This window comes from Gavialis gangeticus, unplaced genomic scaffold (genome assembly GCF_001723915.1).
Source record: "Gavialis gangeticus isolate Ggan-Ray unplaced genomic scaffold, GavGan_comp1, whole genome shotgun sequence".
NCBI classification, from domain to species: domain Eukaryota; kingdom Metazoa; phylum Chordata; order Crocodylia; family Gavialidae; genus Gavialis; species Gavialis gangeticus.
Genome location: NW_017728992.1, coordinates 31,220,214 through 31,234,579, shown reverse-complemented (window position 1 = coordinate 31,234,579; position 14,366 = coordinate 31,220,214). Strand labels below are relative to the sequence as shown.

Below are 14,366 nucleotides of genomic sequence, written 5' to 3'. Positions count from 1 at the left end.
CCATTTCTCCTATTACTATGAGATTTAGTGCTTAAATTACAATTCTGTGAATATTCCTGTTACTAAAATGCTTACTTATTTTAATGGAAAGAGGTGCAGAAGATTGGGGTGCTAACACAGACAAAGTAAATACTGTCCATAGAGGGGTTTTCATTTTGTTTCCTGCCAAAAGACAACAGTTGCCTATGAAGACCTTTGAATTAATCCCTATCCTGAGCTAGTGCTTCCAAAGCTAATCCAAGAAGGAAATTATGTTTGTGCTACAAAAACCATTACTAAAGCAAGCACTTTCATAGGTGACTGTGGTCACCAAAGTGTATGGATCTATTTTTGTGACAAGCTACTGGTGTCTCAATTTCTGCACCTTCTGTTAGTTTGCTTAATCAAGTAAACCAAGGGATATGTTTAATAAGACAATGGGCAGTGGCCTGATTCTTCTCCCATGCTGATTTATTTTCATCTGTTTGACTTGGCACATGTTAATAGACTTCTTTCTTATTAACATCAGTGTAAGTGAGAACATGCCATGCCTTTGGAATATTTGCTTTATTCGATTTGATTTTTATACTATTTTGAGAAAAAAGAATATGCATTTCTAAGCTTTGCTTTGGATTTTTCTCTGCACTTTGCAGGATCCTGATTTTAAAGAGAGAATAATTCAGTATTCTTCTTCTGTGTTTATTGAAATCGTCAAACATGTTTATTCAATATAGTTAGTCTGCTAGTTTTTCCTTCCTTTTTTTTTTATATTTTTAAATTTTTTTTTGCATAGGCAATTGATTGCCATCTGGGGGATTAACACTTAACATAAGCCCACCAAACTAATTTCACTTATGCTAGGCTCTAACTGAATGCTTGTCTCTGGGGTCATAGGCAAGTGTGTGAATTTACTTTCTCTGCTGACTGAACATTGCATACAGGCAGATTCATATTAGGAAACATCTACATCAGTCTCTAATTACTTGCCTGTACCCTACATGGTAGGCTGGTGCACCTTGAGAAACAGCCTGTAAAAGCACATTTGTTTCAATCCTTAGATGGTTAACATTGTGCATAACCTCCTCCCAAATTACAGTCTCAGCTGCAGCACATCCATTAGCCTGGAAGAAACAAGATTCCCAAGGGGCCCTGGTGCCTTTCCCAATTCCCTTGCCACCCACCAATCCTCACAGTGCTTTTTCTGCATGTAGGGAGTGTTCAGTGCTAATCAGGTCAATGATCATCCCACGGCTCAGGGGACATGACAGGAGCCTATCACAGCAGTTACATGAGCATCCAGACCTGAGCACGTTTGCTGAGAATTTCTTGTTAAGAAACGTTGCTTTGGTACTCCTTCTCTCACTCACTGGGAATCTCTGAGGATTTCAGCTTCTCTCTCTCTTTCTCCTATAGCCAGTGAAGAGTTCAACATCAACAGAACATCACAGCATGCAGCTACCTGGAGGGTGTTGATTGAAAACTTAGATTGTCCCTAAATCAGTGCTGATTTGACTGATGCCTCAGCTCTATCGGAGAAAAGATTTCAATTAAGGTAAGTGCTGCTTTCTCTGGGTGACTGCATCATGCTGAATTTCTGCATTGAAAGTTCTAACTGAGTAAACTGACATTCTGCACTGCAGCAAGTGAGTCTGTGTATTATGTCAGGAAAAGGCTTAGTTGAGAGGCAAGTGTCCCAGAATGGAACTATTATCTCATGAGAATCAATTTTTAGACAGGTTTCCTAGGAACTGTGGTAGAGATTTTTCATCAGCTGGTCCTCTGGATTTTGGAAAAAAAGATTAGAAATTAAAAAGGGGGTTGTGGAGAAGAAGCAAGGGGGAAACACACATCTTTCTCTCTTCCTTTGTCCTTAAGCTATATAAAGGAGTATGAAATACAATGGTAACTTAATTTTGATTAACGAGTTCTTCTGCCCATGCTAAAGCGGATACTCATGATCTACAGGCATCAAAGTTCCACAGTATTTAAAAGGAAATGAAAAGGGGGTTTCTGAATGCAAGTTGAGTGTGTGTGTAGCATTCCATGTTAGTAATAGTATGAAGCAGTATGACTTCAGTCTGAGATTTTTATTTTTAAATAAGCTTCTGAAACATTTTCTAATACTTTCTAGTGCAGGATTAGCAGATCAGATCAGAGGAGAGGTGAGGGGAGGGAATAGGGGAGTGCTGTTTCTGATGCCAGTAGTTAGAAAATTAAATTTACAGCTGTCAGCAAGAAAGTAGTTTGGCATGCATAGTCAAATGATTAATAGAAAAAAAGACTGATCTTTCATGGGGTGATGGGCAAGAGAAACTGATGATTGAGTTGTTTGAAAAAGGACAGAACAGTTGAGACAAGATGTCTTTGAAAAATTAAATACCTTATCAAGAACAACTCAGGGATATTAACAGTGATTGCATCTAGTCAGACAATCTAATGTGTCTGAAGTGAATTGAATTCAGTTGTCTCAGCTCACTCCACTCTTAATGCCCATGCAGTTGGGAGCCAAAAGTGAAGAGTTGGTAAGCTGCCCAAACTCTGCAATACTGTGAAGGACCCAAAATAAAAGCTGTTCTGTGAAGCATGTTTCTTTTCTATGCCACCAAAAAGTAACACGCAAACCATTAATACAAAAATATGTCATAGCAGAATGGAAACCCCTGTATAATCAGTGGAAATCTAACTGTTTTAAAATGGCTTTCTCAACCAGCTGTTTCATCTCTAGACAGTTTTTTAGAAGTGTGGTTACGTTTTGCTGTTTTTCAGCCAGCACTATAGTAAATGTCATTCAAATAACTTCATCAGGCATCAAATATCGATGTATCAATGTATTAGATATATGATTAATAGCCATATGCCTTATATTAAATATTTAGACACATCTCTGTAGAAATTTTCTTCACCAAAAAAGTTCACCTTTTTGCCTATTCATCGCCTCTTCTCAGTGAATTTTCTTTCTTCCAATTTAACTTATAAATGCCCACACACACACAACTGATTCATGACTTTGGTGAATGTACTAAACATAATATTTATCTATTCATGTGACCTTCCTGGAAATTTTAGTTTTTTCAGGCCATGTTTCTGATACAAGTAACCACCATGTGAACATTGTACTTTGGGAAAGAAGCTGGTTTGGAAGTTATTTCAAGGAACTGACAAGTATGATATTTTGCCAGTCTGGCCCATTTTTTTCAGCTTGTATTGCACTCATCTGTATTTACTCAGTCTTGTGCTGCTTCTCCCCAGAGAGAGTAGCCTGTCATGACCAGTGGTAGGAGGATTTGATAGGAAAAAGTGAGTTTGTTTTGTAGCTATCTCCACTGAACCTTCTTTCATAAATAATCAATGGCATTCCAACTTAATTAGTATTTATTAATATACATGAGTCAAAACATTCATAAAAAAATTAATCAAAAGAAAACAACCTAATATTCAACATAGAAAAGTTTCCTGGCATATAGAGTAAACATTCCTGACAGCTGCTGTGTCTTTTTGTCTTGTCACAGGCAAACAGCAGCAATATACTTTCAATTCATGCTCCATTGAACCTTCATTTTTTCACAACGGCTAACTATATAAAGTTTATATAAAGTATTTGACGTGTTGGTTCTGTTTCACTTGTCTCTTGCATAGATACAGCAATATTAAAAAATGCTTTCATGGCATCATGGCTGTATCTCTCTAAAGACACCTCGTATAGCAAATGCACTTATGTTTCAATTATTATCTTTTAAAAAAGAAAGAACAGATGCTCCTTCTGTTTTAAAATGAAGAACACCTTCTGATATGCTGGCAAGGGGAGTCGCATGGAAGCTGTTTAACAAAATGTTTGGAAATTCCACCTGTTTTTTCTTCAGGTTATAGTAAAAGACAATACAAATATTTTGTCTACCTTCAAGATGTTTTGCAGGCATTGTTCTTTCAGTTGTTTAATGGGGATAACACATCCTTAAATCACACTTGTTTTGGGGAGGGAATTGAGGCACAGACACTTTACCTGACTTCTCAAAGGCCACATAGGAAGTCAGTGGCACCGCTAGGAATAAATCCCAACTCCTTCACCTGTGAAACACTTGTTTTGACAACCAGGCCATATTGAGTAGCATTATATTGGATTCAGTTCTATTTCAGTTCTATCTAGGTCTTTGAATGAGGCCAGTGTTCAAATCTTTGCCTCAAGCTGACTCTCATTACTACTGACAGAAAAGAGAGTCTGCTATCTGGACCATCTCTGCTGAAAATTAGTATTTGATACTAACACTTTCATCTCCATCACTTCTTTAGAGGGAATTTGAAAAACAATGAGGTTAAAATAACACAGAGGTAAAGCAGAAAGATCTACCTATGGACAGATGTAACAAAACCAAACATGAAGCAACAAGATAGTTTAAGCGAAGTGTGAGAGTAATGTAGAAAAAAAAAAGATGTGTGTGACAAAAGTTAAATTCCTTACTAATAAAGTAAAAAGGAGACAACATGGAGAAATTGATCATACTCAAGGGCACTAGATTCTGGCAGTCTCCCTTCTCCCAGCCCATGATCCATGTAAAGGATGCAAAAGAGACTCAGGGGGCAGCTTTAAAGCCCTGTGTCTCTAAAATGCTTTCTAGAAACAGCATTACTGGCACCAGCAGGGCTTTCGCATTCCTACCAGCCTACTGATGTCCTTGGAATCTTTGAAACCGAACTCACTTCTGTGCTTTGTTCCTAGATGCTTGTTCTTGCCTCTCTCTGTTTTAGGCCACCTCAACAAGGTACACTTGAAGTGTGATTAACCTGTTAATCACACATCACTCCTTAGATATCTACTTTTCCTGCTTTGGTCCTATTAATGGCCACAAAAAATTGCATCCTAATGAAATTCCACTACTGGAATTCATGAGACAGTTGTTCACCTTGCATGTAAGCGCTATCCTTTTTCATAGCTGGTTTTGTTTGTTTCTTATATATAAAAATTGTATACTATTCTTATTAGATTACAGATTTTACATGTTTGTACAGTACCTAGCACAGTCTGCCTCTATTATTGCAATACAAAATAATCACAACTCAAGATGTAGAGAGTATTTCTACACTGTAGAAAATTATGATATGAATTGTAATATAAAAATAGCAGTGAAAAGGCAATGGGGGGTTAACTCCAGTTAGCAGTTCAAGTTGCCTTGTTTTCATAGCTATCTTAAGAACTATGATTACAAAAAATAGCAGGTTCTTATTCAAGTGGTCTAACATATGTGTGTATTCACAGCCCTGCTTACTTGATTTAAAGGCACAAATCTGATTTTTAACTCTTGCTCATATTGTAGAATAAAATGTGATTTTAATTCCATCTCTTCTCCTGTATCATATAGAAAGCATTTGTAAAGCATTAAATTGTGGGGCAGGGGGGCTTAAGATCATTTTAGGCATGGTGTTTTAAGGAATAATTTACCAACAATGAGGTTATACAGTTAACAAGGCAGAATTTGCATGACCTGTGGTGATGTTCAAAAAAGAAAGAACCTAGATTCATTTTTTCAGGTGAAACTTGTGAAAGAACATGTTCTTAAGCTGAATATTTTTACAGCAGAATTGTCATTTGGGTATAGACCACAGAGGTAGCCAGTATTTATAGGGACTCTTTTGAAGGGGCAACTCCTTCACACAACCAAATGTGAACTAAATGAGCACAGTAGCAAGCTCTGTAAAACTCTTCAGAACTCTGTTCTACCTGTACAGCAGCACCAAGGAAGAGTTTTGGCATAGTTGTCTATTAGCTCCATCCCTGCAGTAGGAGAGAGATAGTAGGGCTGTGCGAAGCTTCAGTCCCTGATTTGATTAGGCAGAGATTCGTCCTGATTCGGTGGCCACATTTCCAAATCCAGATCAAATCAGAAGACCCTTTAATATCTCTGAATCGAATCCGAACCTCTGAATCAATTGGGTGATTTGGACGTAGACACAGCTTTAAATGTTTTTTTTTCTACCTACCTCTGGGTAGCAGGTGGCTGGTGAACGCTGCGATGCTGGGGCAGATGGAGCGTCCCACAGGAGTGCGGGGGGCTCTCCAGCATGCTCATCAGCAGACCCAGAAGTGGACGAGAAGCACTTCCAGTCCACTTCCGGGTCCACCAGAGAGCGCGCTGGGGGCCCCCCTGCGCCCTTCCCCCCATCTGAGCAATTTGTGCTTCCTGGGTCTGGGGGGGTACTGGGGGTCCCCCTGCAGCCAGTTGCCAAGCCAAAGTGGTATGGGGGGCCCCCCACAAGCTCCCAGCAGACCTGGAAGTGGACTGCAGCCAGTTTTCCTCAGCAATGGCCCCTCCTCCCTGTAAAGCTGCAAAGTTTTCAGAATGAGACAGGGGAAAAGGAGCAGAGGTAACCCCTTGTAGGCATTGCACAGCCAGAGCTGGAGGGTAGGGTGGGTGAACTGAAGACCCTAGTCTCGGTAGGGGGGGCAGGGCAATGCACTCACCCCACCCTCCAGTGGGGGGCTAAAACCCCTCCCAGACTGAACTCCTGCTGCTCCCTTTTTCCCCTCCTATTTTGAAAACAGCAACAGGCTGGGATGCTCTGTTTTGAATCATCTTCATCTGACCTGTGAAAGCAAAGAGTGTTCAGATGTTTGGCCAATAAGTCATTTTTAAGTGGTCTGTAGCCATGCCCTTTTGTTTGGTCATAGCTATAGATTGCTTTCTGTGGCCACATTGGGTGAAAATTGGCACTTCTATCTGAGTCCTAGAAATACCTTGTGGATCAGGGTCTGATTATTGCATGTGTGTAGTTAAATGTACTCGGAGGATGATTTGCCAAACAAGGTGATTGTGAATACCAAATTAAAGGAGACTAGCATGAGGAGGGGGTTGTTTTCAACTTTAGTCTGGATTTATGAGTTTAATTTTACTCCATTGTATGACTGAACATGTTATCTCTCTTCTGACATATGAGGTATGCTGACAATACAACAGTAGCTTACTTTAATAAATAGTATTTGGAATGGGTTTACTTCCCCCTTATGAAAGTTAGTCTTGAGCCTAATACCCTCTATTTCTTGAGAGAACAGGTAGAGATACACAAATCATACTTTTGAATCCTTGAAAATCTGTGACCATTTATTCCTTGTCTCTTCTGCTGAGATTGTCAACCATTGCTAAACATAAGCATGGACTCAGTGATATAGACAGATGTTTGACAAAAACTTGTCTGAAATGACTGTCTCATTTCATAAAGGCTATGCACAGATACCAGAATACAAACATTTTTAATCCCTACCAACCAGTGCTAAGTTTGAACCAATAACTTGGGTTCTGAATCTCTTCAGTAATCCCTGGAGTTTTCCAGTCCCTTCAGATTTCTTTATTTTAAACAGCACAATGCTGCCCTGCATGTGTGTGCGCTCTTGAAATGGTGGTTCAAGTAACTCTGTTATAAGCCTGTATGAAGACTGCAGGGTGCATTTGCTAAGAATAATCTTCTTGGCATTTCCATCTTCTGACATACTGTTTCTGTGTGTGTATTTTATGGTTTTTCATATATCTGTTTTTATATTTAGTTCAATATCTGTGTTTCAGTGTGCGAGTTTAAAATGCCTCTGTCGCAAGTTTTCTTTTCCATTTAAGAAAATAAACAAACAAAAAGACTATTGGCAAATGGAACAAATATATTAAGTAGTTAAGCTAATGATGTTTTTCTAAGAGTATTTGTAGCAAGCAGAGTAGAGAGAAGATAAAAATGAATACCACTTGACTAGATTTCTATTGGTCTGAATAGATTAAGAATATTTATTTAATTTTGGGTGCATTTTAAGGAGTTTTATAACTAAAACATAGTTACAGATTTTATATTCATTCAAACACAGTTCAACAAGCTTGGAAAAAAAATTCAAAAAAAAGCATTCATTTAAAGCACCATCTTAGTCATTTAACTGGGACACTCATTAACCAGCAAAAATTGAAATCCTTTTTGTTGCCTTTGAAAAATCTCTTGCTTTATCAAATGGTCTTTGCATTTATTTCTAAAATGCTACTAAAAATATTCAGTGTCTGCTACTCAGTTATAGTAAATCCAAGTTCTATAAATGAGACAAGAATTAATCAATCAAGGAATACTTGTGTTCTCTTGCAAGTACCACCCCTTACTACTTTGATAATGCTTGGACAGTCGAGACCAGATACTGGGCCTATCCTGTGTGGGATTTCATTGGCATAAGTCTTAATTTTACTGGAAACTCTCATGCTTTATTCCTCTGGTCTAGAGCAGGTGCTGTAACTTTAAGTGAAGACTTCTTATTGCATTGGCAATTCTCAAAAAGGTCAAAATTATTTCAGATACTCACCTTAAAATAGGAACCTCTGGACCTATAGAAAATTAGGCAGGACTTTTTCACATGAACAACATTTTTTTCAATGTTTTGGACCCAGATGATTGCTACTAAAGCAGATATATAATGAGGGAAGAAGTGAGGAGAGGAAAGCTTAACTAAACAAAGGTTTATCCATCACTAATAACTCTTGCATATGGAGGCTAGGCTTCACTGGTACAGGCTGGAGACTGACTGGCTAAGCAGCAGCTCTGCAGAAAAGGACCCAAGTGCTATAGTGAATGATAATCTAAATATGGACCAACAGCATGCCCTTGTTACCAAGAAGGCTGACAGCAAGCTGGGCTACATTAATAGAATCAGTGCCAGCAGGTTGGCAGAAGTGATTCTTCCCCTCTATTCAGCCCTGATGAGGCCACATCTGGAGTACTGAGTACTGTGTTCAGTTTTGGGCCCTCCACTACAGAAAGGATGTGGACAAATTGGAGAGAGTCCAGTGGAAAGCAAGAAAATAGTAAGGGGGCACATGACTTCTAAGGAGAGGCTTAACAAACTGAGTTTATTTAGTCTGGAGAAGAGAAGACTGAGGGGGGATTTAATAGCAACCTTCAACTATTTCAAGGGTGGTTCCAAAGAGAGTAGAGCTAGACTATTCTCAGTGGTGACAGAAGACAGAACAAGGAGTAATGGTCTCAAGTTGCAGTAAGGGAAGTTTAGGTTAGATATTAGGAAACACTTTCTCATGATGGGGGTAGTAACACACTGGAACAGGCTACCTAGACAGGTTGTGGAGTCTCCATCCTTGTAGACTTTTAAGACCTAGCAAAAAAAAAAAAAAGCCTTGGCTGGGATGATCTAGTTGGGAATGATCCTGCTTTGATAATGGGGGTGAACTAGATGACCTCCTGAGGTCCCTTCCAACCCTAATTTTCTGTGATTATTTATCTCTAACCTTAGGTGCTTTCTCTGAATGAATGAATACCCCTCCCACTCCTTTCATTTAATCATTCCCATCCTGTTATCTTGTACTTTTTGCATGTCAGTACAGATTAAGGATCTTGTGCTTTTTCATTTTCAGCATGTATTGCCTTCTTGCATAATCTTACTTTTTAATTTGTATTTTGTGAGCCCTTTGTCCAGAGTACAGAATAGGTTAGCAACCCAGTTGAAAGCCATTGGTAGTGCTACTGTGAATGAGTCATCATATGTAGTAGTTGCATAGCAGACACCTGAGACCCCAAGTGTGTCACATTAATGATGCACCTGAGATCAACTAGCCCATGAAAGAGGTAACCTTAGGTTGTGTTCAGGTTTTCTGTATGGCAAGTCAAGTTAAAAAAAAGACTTGGAAAATATTCCAAAGAAATACTTTCCCTGCAAAAGCATTTTTCGGAGCTTGTTATTTAAACTATTCTTTTGAACCAGTCTGGAACTCCCTTGGGCACTATCTTTTAACAAACAATAAGCATATTTTACAAATGCTTTCTAAAGGTCACCTGTTTTAATCAACTCACTTTTCCCTGTAATAACTGTGTGACATTTTTTGCCCTATTTGTGATCAATGAGCATGCATATTTTAAATAAGAAATCATGCATTTCACTATCTCTCAGAAATTTGCTATGGTGGTTCTATGGGTGTGTTGAAAGCCCAGCACTTCCACTGAAGCCTTGTGGGCATTCATCTCTTCTCCCACTTAAATTTCTGTGTGTGTTAGCTGAGATTACAGTGTATCAAAAGCAATTGGATGATTAGACGGATGATGCTTTAATTTTTCTTGACTATAAAGATTAACTACATACACACATGCCTAGATCAAAATACTTATAGACTTCATGTGCAGCTGCTATACTTTTATCTCCATTTAGACAGACACGGTAGTGCTGAAAGTGCTTAAAACTGCCTTACTTCGCCTTCCTGCATGTGTGAAAGAGAACTTTTTATGGTGGTGTGTGTGTGTGTGTGTGTGTATGCATGTGTAATATAATACAATTTTACACTACACCATAAACCTGTAATATCTGCTGCCTAAAAATGCAAAAGATTGCCTAAGTTATATCCATAGGTGCTGTATAGTTTCTTGACTGTTCTGCTCATCCAGTCACACAGCTGATGACTAATTATACTGTTATTTCTGATATGAGCATGATTAAGTTGTCATTTGTATGATTTGACTTGGCATATTTACTATTGGAAGAATTTTTTAAAAAGTCAAAAAAGTAAACAAGAACATTTGTTTTGGAAAGTAACTTTAACACATATATTTAGCAATAATATTCTCAAGCAAAAATTGTACCCCTTGCAGAAAAACAAAGTTGGATCAGATGAACGCAGGTTCCGTGATATGTAATTCTTTTTAAGCTCAATTTGTAAGGTACAAATGTGATATTTTAAATAGCTTGTCAGGAAAAAGAAGTGATTTTTAATGCAGATCCACCAAATATAATATGTCTTAGTAACATCAGTACCCCTGGAGGCAAACATTTAAAAAGGCAAGGAGAACCATAACACCAAGATAAATGTTGTGACTAGGATCTAAGGAGAAACATAATACAAAGATAATAGAGACCTATCTTTTGTCAGAAATGGAAAAAAATAGTAGTCTCTGTCCATTCAGAAGTCTAATTAGATATCCTGCTTTGCTATTATTATATTCTATCTTTATTTTTTTAAGCACAAAGTTACACAGTTATTCTTAGACTGACAAAGACCACAACTAAAAAAGGGAAAAAAGAGTGTGTATCATATTAATAAATAAAGATACGTTTTAGAAAAGAATTTGTAGTAAAAATATAAATTAAAAAAAGGAAATAAATGTCAAACAGTCATTTTGTAGCAAAACCCCCAGTTTTTCTTTTAAAATGCATTCCCTCCCCTTCCCCAACCATTTCTGACTTTTGTCTCTCCCTCTCTGTACCCTATAGATAAGTATAAGTAAGCCATCTTATCCCCATACCCAGTTGTGTAACCTATGATTCACACCTACCCCTCCTATGTTAACTTGGTTCCTGAATGAATGGGGATGAATGAGGATGCGTGAGAGACAATGGCAGTAGGTCTAAAAATAACTCTGAATGACCAAACCATCAACACCAATACCTGAACCAATGACCTAGCCCTTAGAACCACCCTCAGCATTCAAGAAACAAAAGATGAGGCAACCCACCATTGTGCCCGGGCTGCACATGCTCAGTAAGAACACCTGGAGCCCTCTGGAACAGGACTGACCTTGCCTGGACAGGCCCTCCCATAGGAGATCAGAGGTAGTCTGCCCCATAAAAAGGGGTAGTGAAGACTGACTCGTTGGGATGCTGTCTCCATCTGGATTAGCACCATGACACACCACCTGTCCACCCAGAGGCCCTTCTGGCGACCCCCCTCTCGACAACACCTACTGAACAAGGACCCCTTTCCAGCCTGGATAGATAGCTATCCCCCCTACCCCTTCTTCAACCGAGGACTTGGACTCTGCTTCTCTTCCCTACCTGGACTCCAGCCCTTCCACTGAGTCTCTTTCTCCTGCTGCCACTGTGAGTGCCTGTGTGTGTGTGGGAACCAATAACTTCATGGGGCTGTGTAGTGTGTTGTCTGTTTAATAAAACTGTTATTTGGACCCCTAAATTGGGTTTGCTTTACTACAGTCCAGCCCTGCTCCAATTTCTGCTCCTCGCCCCTCTAACTTCTGTCTCATTTCTCCCTCTCCTGCTTCTGGCTCACCACCACCTCCAACACTTGTCCTGAGCTCCTCTCTGCCTCCAAACCCTCCGTTTCTTTGCCGCTGTCTTATCCCCACTGCCTTTTCCCCTGAGCTCCCAGGTTTCTTCCTCCCTCTCTCTTTCCTGATGGTCTCCTCCTTGCCACTTATCTGCCCGCCCAATATCTCAGCTGTCTGCCTCAGTTTCCAACCCCAGTTTACCTCAAGTAACCCCAAGCCTCAGTTCCTCAGCCAGCTTCTCTGTAGTCCACTGGTTCTAATCCCAGTTCTGGCAACTTTCACTCCCTACACTAACTCTCTCTCACCTTAACCGTCCCCCCAAGTATCCCAGGTACTCCAAGAACACACGTACATACTGTACCATCCAAGTTAGGAACTTACCTGTGTGTAGGTGGGTTGTATGTATGTGAACTGGTGAGAGTGTGTGTGTGTGTATGTGTGCGAGTATGGACAATTGATTTTTATGTATAGTGTATATGGTTGGATTGGTGATAGATATGCATGTGCCTAGGCTAGTTTGGATGTGTATGTGCCTGAGTTGGTAATATGTGTATATATGCACCTACTTGATTTGTATGTGTGCAATTGTGTCACACCCTCCTGTCTAACAGCGCAATATTGAGATCCTGAGAGTTGGCCTGACCCCACAGGGCAACAATTTGATGCATCAATGTATCATGCTATGGAAGCGTGCAGCTATACAAGTGTTGTACCTGGTTATTTAATTTTTTTTTTTTTTTAAGTAATAAACTTTCCAAGGAATTTATTGTTGTCTTAAATAGAATACATATGCTTCTGGTTGAGTGGTATAAGGAGAGCATAGGGTTACTCTCCAAAACTCTAATCTAAGATGGGTCCACTTCATTATGATGGATTATCTGCCCACCAGCAAAACAATGGAAAGAAAATATTGAGTGTGTTTAGCATTATGGCCTACCAGTTGCATGCTGCCATTGTGAACCCTAAGGAAGCAGAAGAAACATAGAAAAACTCTTGATGGCTGAAAGGGAAAGTCTACACTGCAAAGGCAAAAAAAAAAATTTAGGAATAGTCAAGTTAAGACTTGATCAACCTCCTACTGAAGTTAACAGAAATAATCTTTATGACTTCAGAGATGTGGGCTTTGTAACTCCATGAATGGATCTTATTGGGAGATGCATTCAAAATAATAATGAACAGCATATAAAATTCTATGTAAATATATTAAATAGGCAGTCAGTGAAACTCAGGATATTTAGGGTGCTTACAGCTGTTCACTGCATACAGTCTACATTCAGTTTCCCTGGCTTTGTTTAGGCATCTATTACCTTAAGCTAGTTTAAGCATAGACCAGGAGTAGCTTGTGTTGCTATTTACTGCTCTGGGAGCCATGTGGACAACTGGATTTAAGTAACTTGCAGTGGAGTGAAAAGCAGGTGGGATCTGCATGGAGGTTAGTTGGTTCATGAAGGGGATTGGGGGGTTGGTGGGTCTGCAGGCAGGAGGGGATTGCCCAGTTATGGGGGAGAGTCAGGGGGCTAAAAATAGCCCTGTCAGGGCCAGTTGATGGGAGTAGTTCAGCCCTGGGGCTCACATGAGTAGCTGGGCTTTCTCAGTCCTGAGCCTGCACTGAAAACACATGCAGATGTTGGAAAGATTGGGTTAATTGAACCTCTATCTAAATTAGTGCACCTAAGGTGAACTAATTTAGATCAGGTGCCTCATTTTGGGGTGATTTAAGCCCTCTGAATACCTGCACAATTGGCCATTTAGATTGATCTAACCCTAGTTAGGTTGATCTAAATGTAATGTGTTTATGTATCCCTAGGGTTCGTATGTGCCTAAAAGGGAAATAGGTCAATTGCCCTGGCTTTTTTATCCTTTATTTTATAGATGTAGTAGATGAAATATTGAATTACAAAAAGGATATTTTTCATGGAAAATCCCTCTTTACTGGGCTCCAGCTTCTCAATCCCCAACACTACAGCTGACTGAGAGAAGTTTGGATGGAATCTATTGAAGGTTTGTCACTCTTGGAGTCCAGCAGAGTCATGTTGATGCTTCACATGCTTAGACCATCTAGAAATGATTCACATGCTTTTTACTTTGTGACATCTAGCCAAGGGATGGAAATTTACCGGAGTCACAAAAATTTCAGTTTCTTTATCACTTGTCCAGACAAAGCCTTGGCCCTTAATGTGAATTTGCTCTCATTTATTTAAATATTTTTCAATAGTTTTGCTGTCATTAGAAACTAATTATATGAAATATCAATAGCTTCAACCAAGGGATACATATTCACTTTATTTAGTTCTAGTTCTGGAATACATAAAGGCCTAGTTTCTGGTTCTAGATCTAAGGCAAAAAAGCTGCTCACCTGAATGCTCCCACTTGCA

The 14,366-nt window shown here is 39.3% G+C and overlaps 1 protein-coding gene across 1 annotated transcript in view; it reads left to right on the top strand.

Moving 5' to 3' along the window:
• Window positions 1-1,231: 1,231 nt before the first annotated feature.
• Window positions 1,232-14,366, top strand: part of CDH12 (cadherin 12) — a 436,693-nt gene continuing 423,558 nt past the window's right edge. Inside the window, exon 1 of the mRNA XM_019521449.1 lies at window positions 1,232-1,531. The gene's annotated coding sequence lies outside the window, so the exon portion shown is untranslated. The remainder of the gene's footprint in view (window positions 1,532-14,366) is intronic.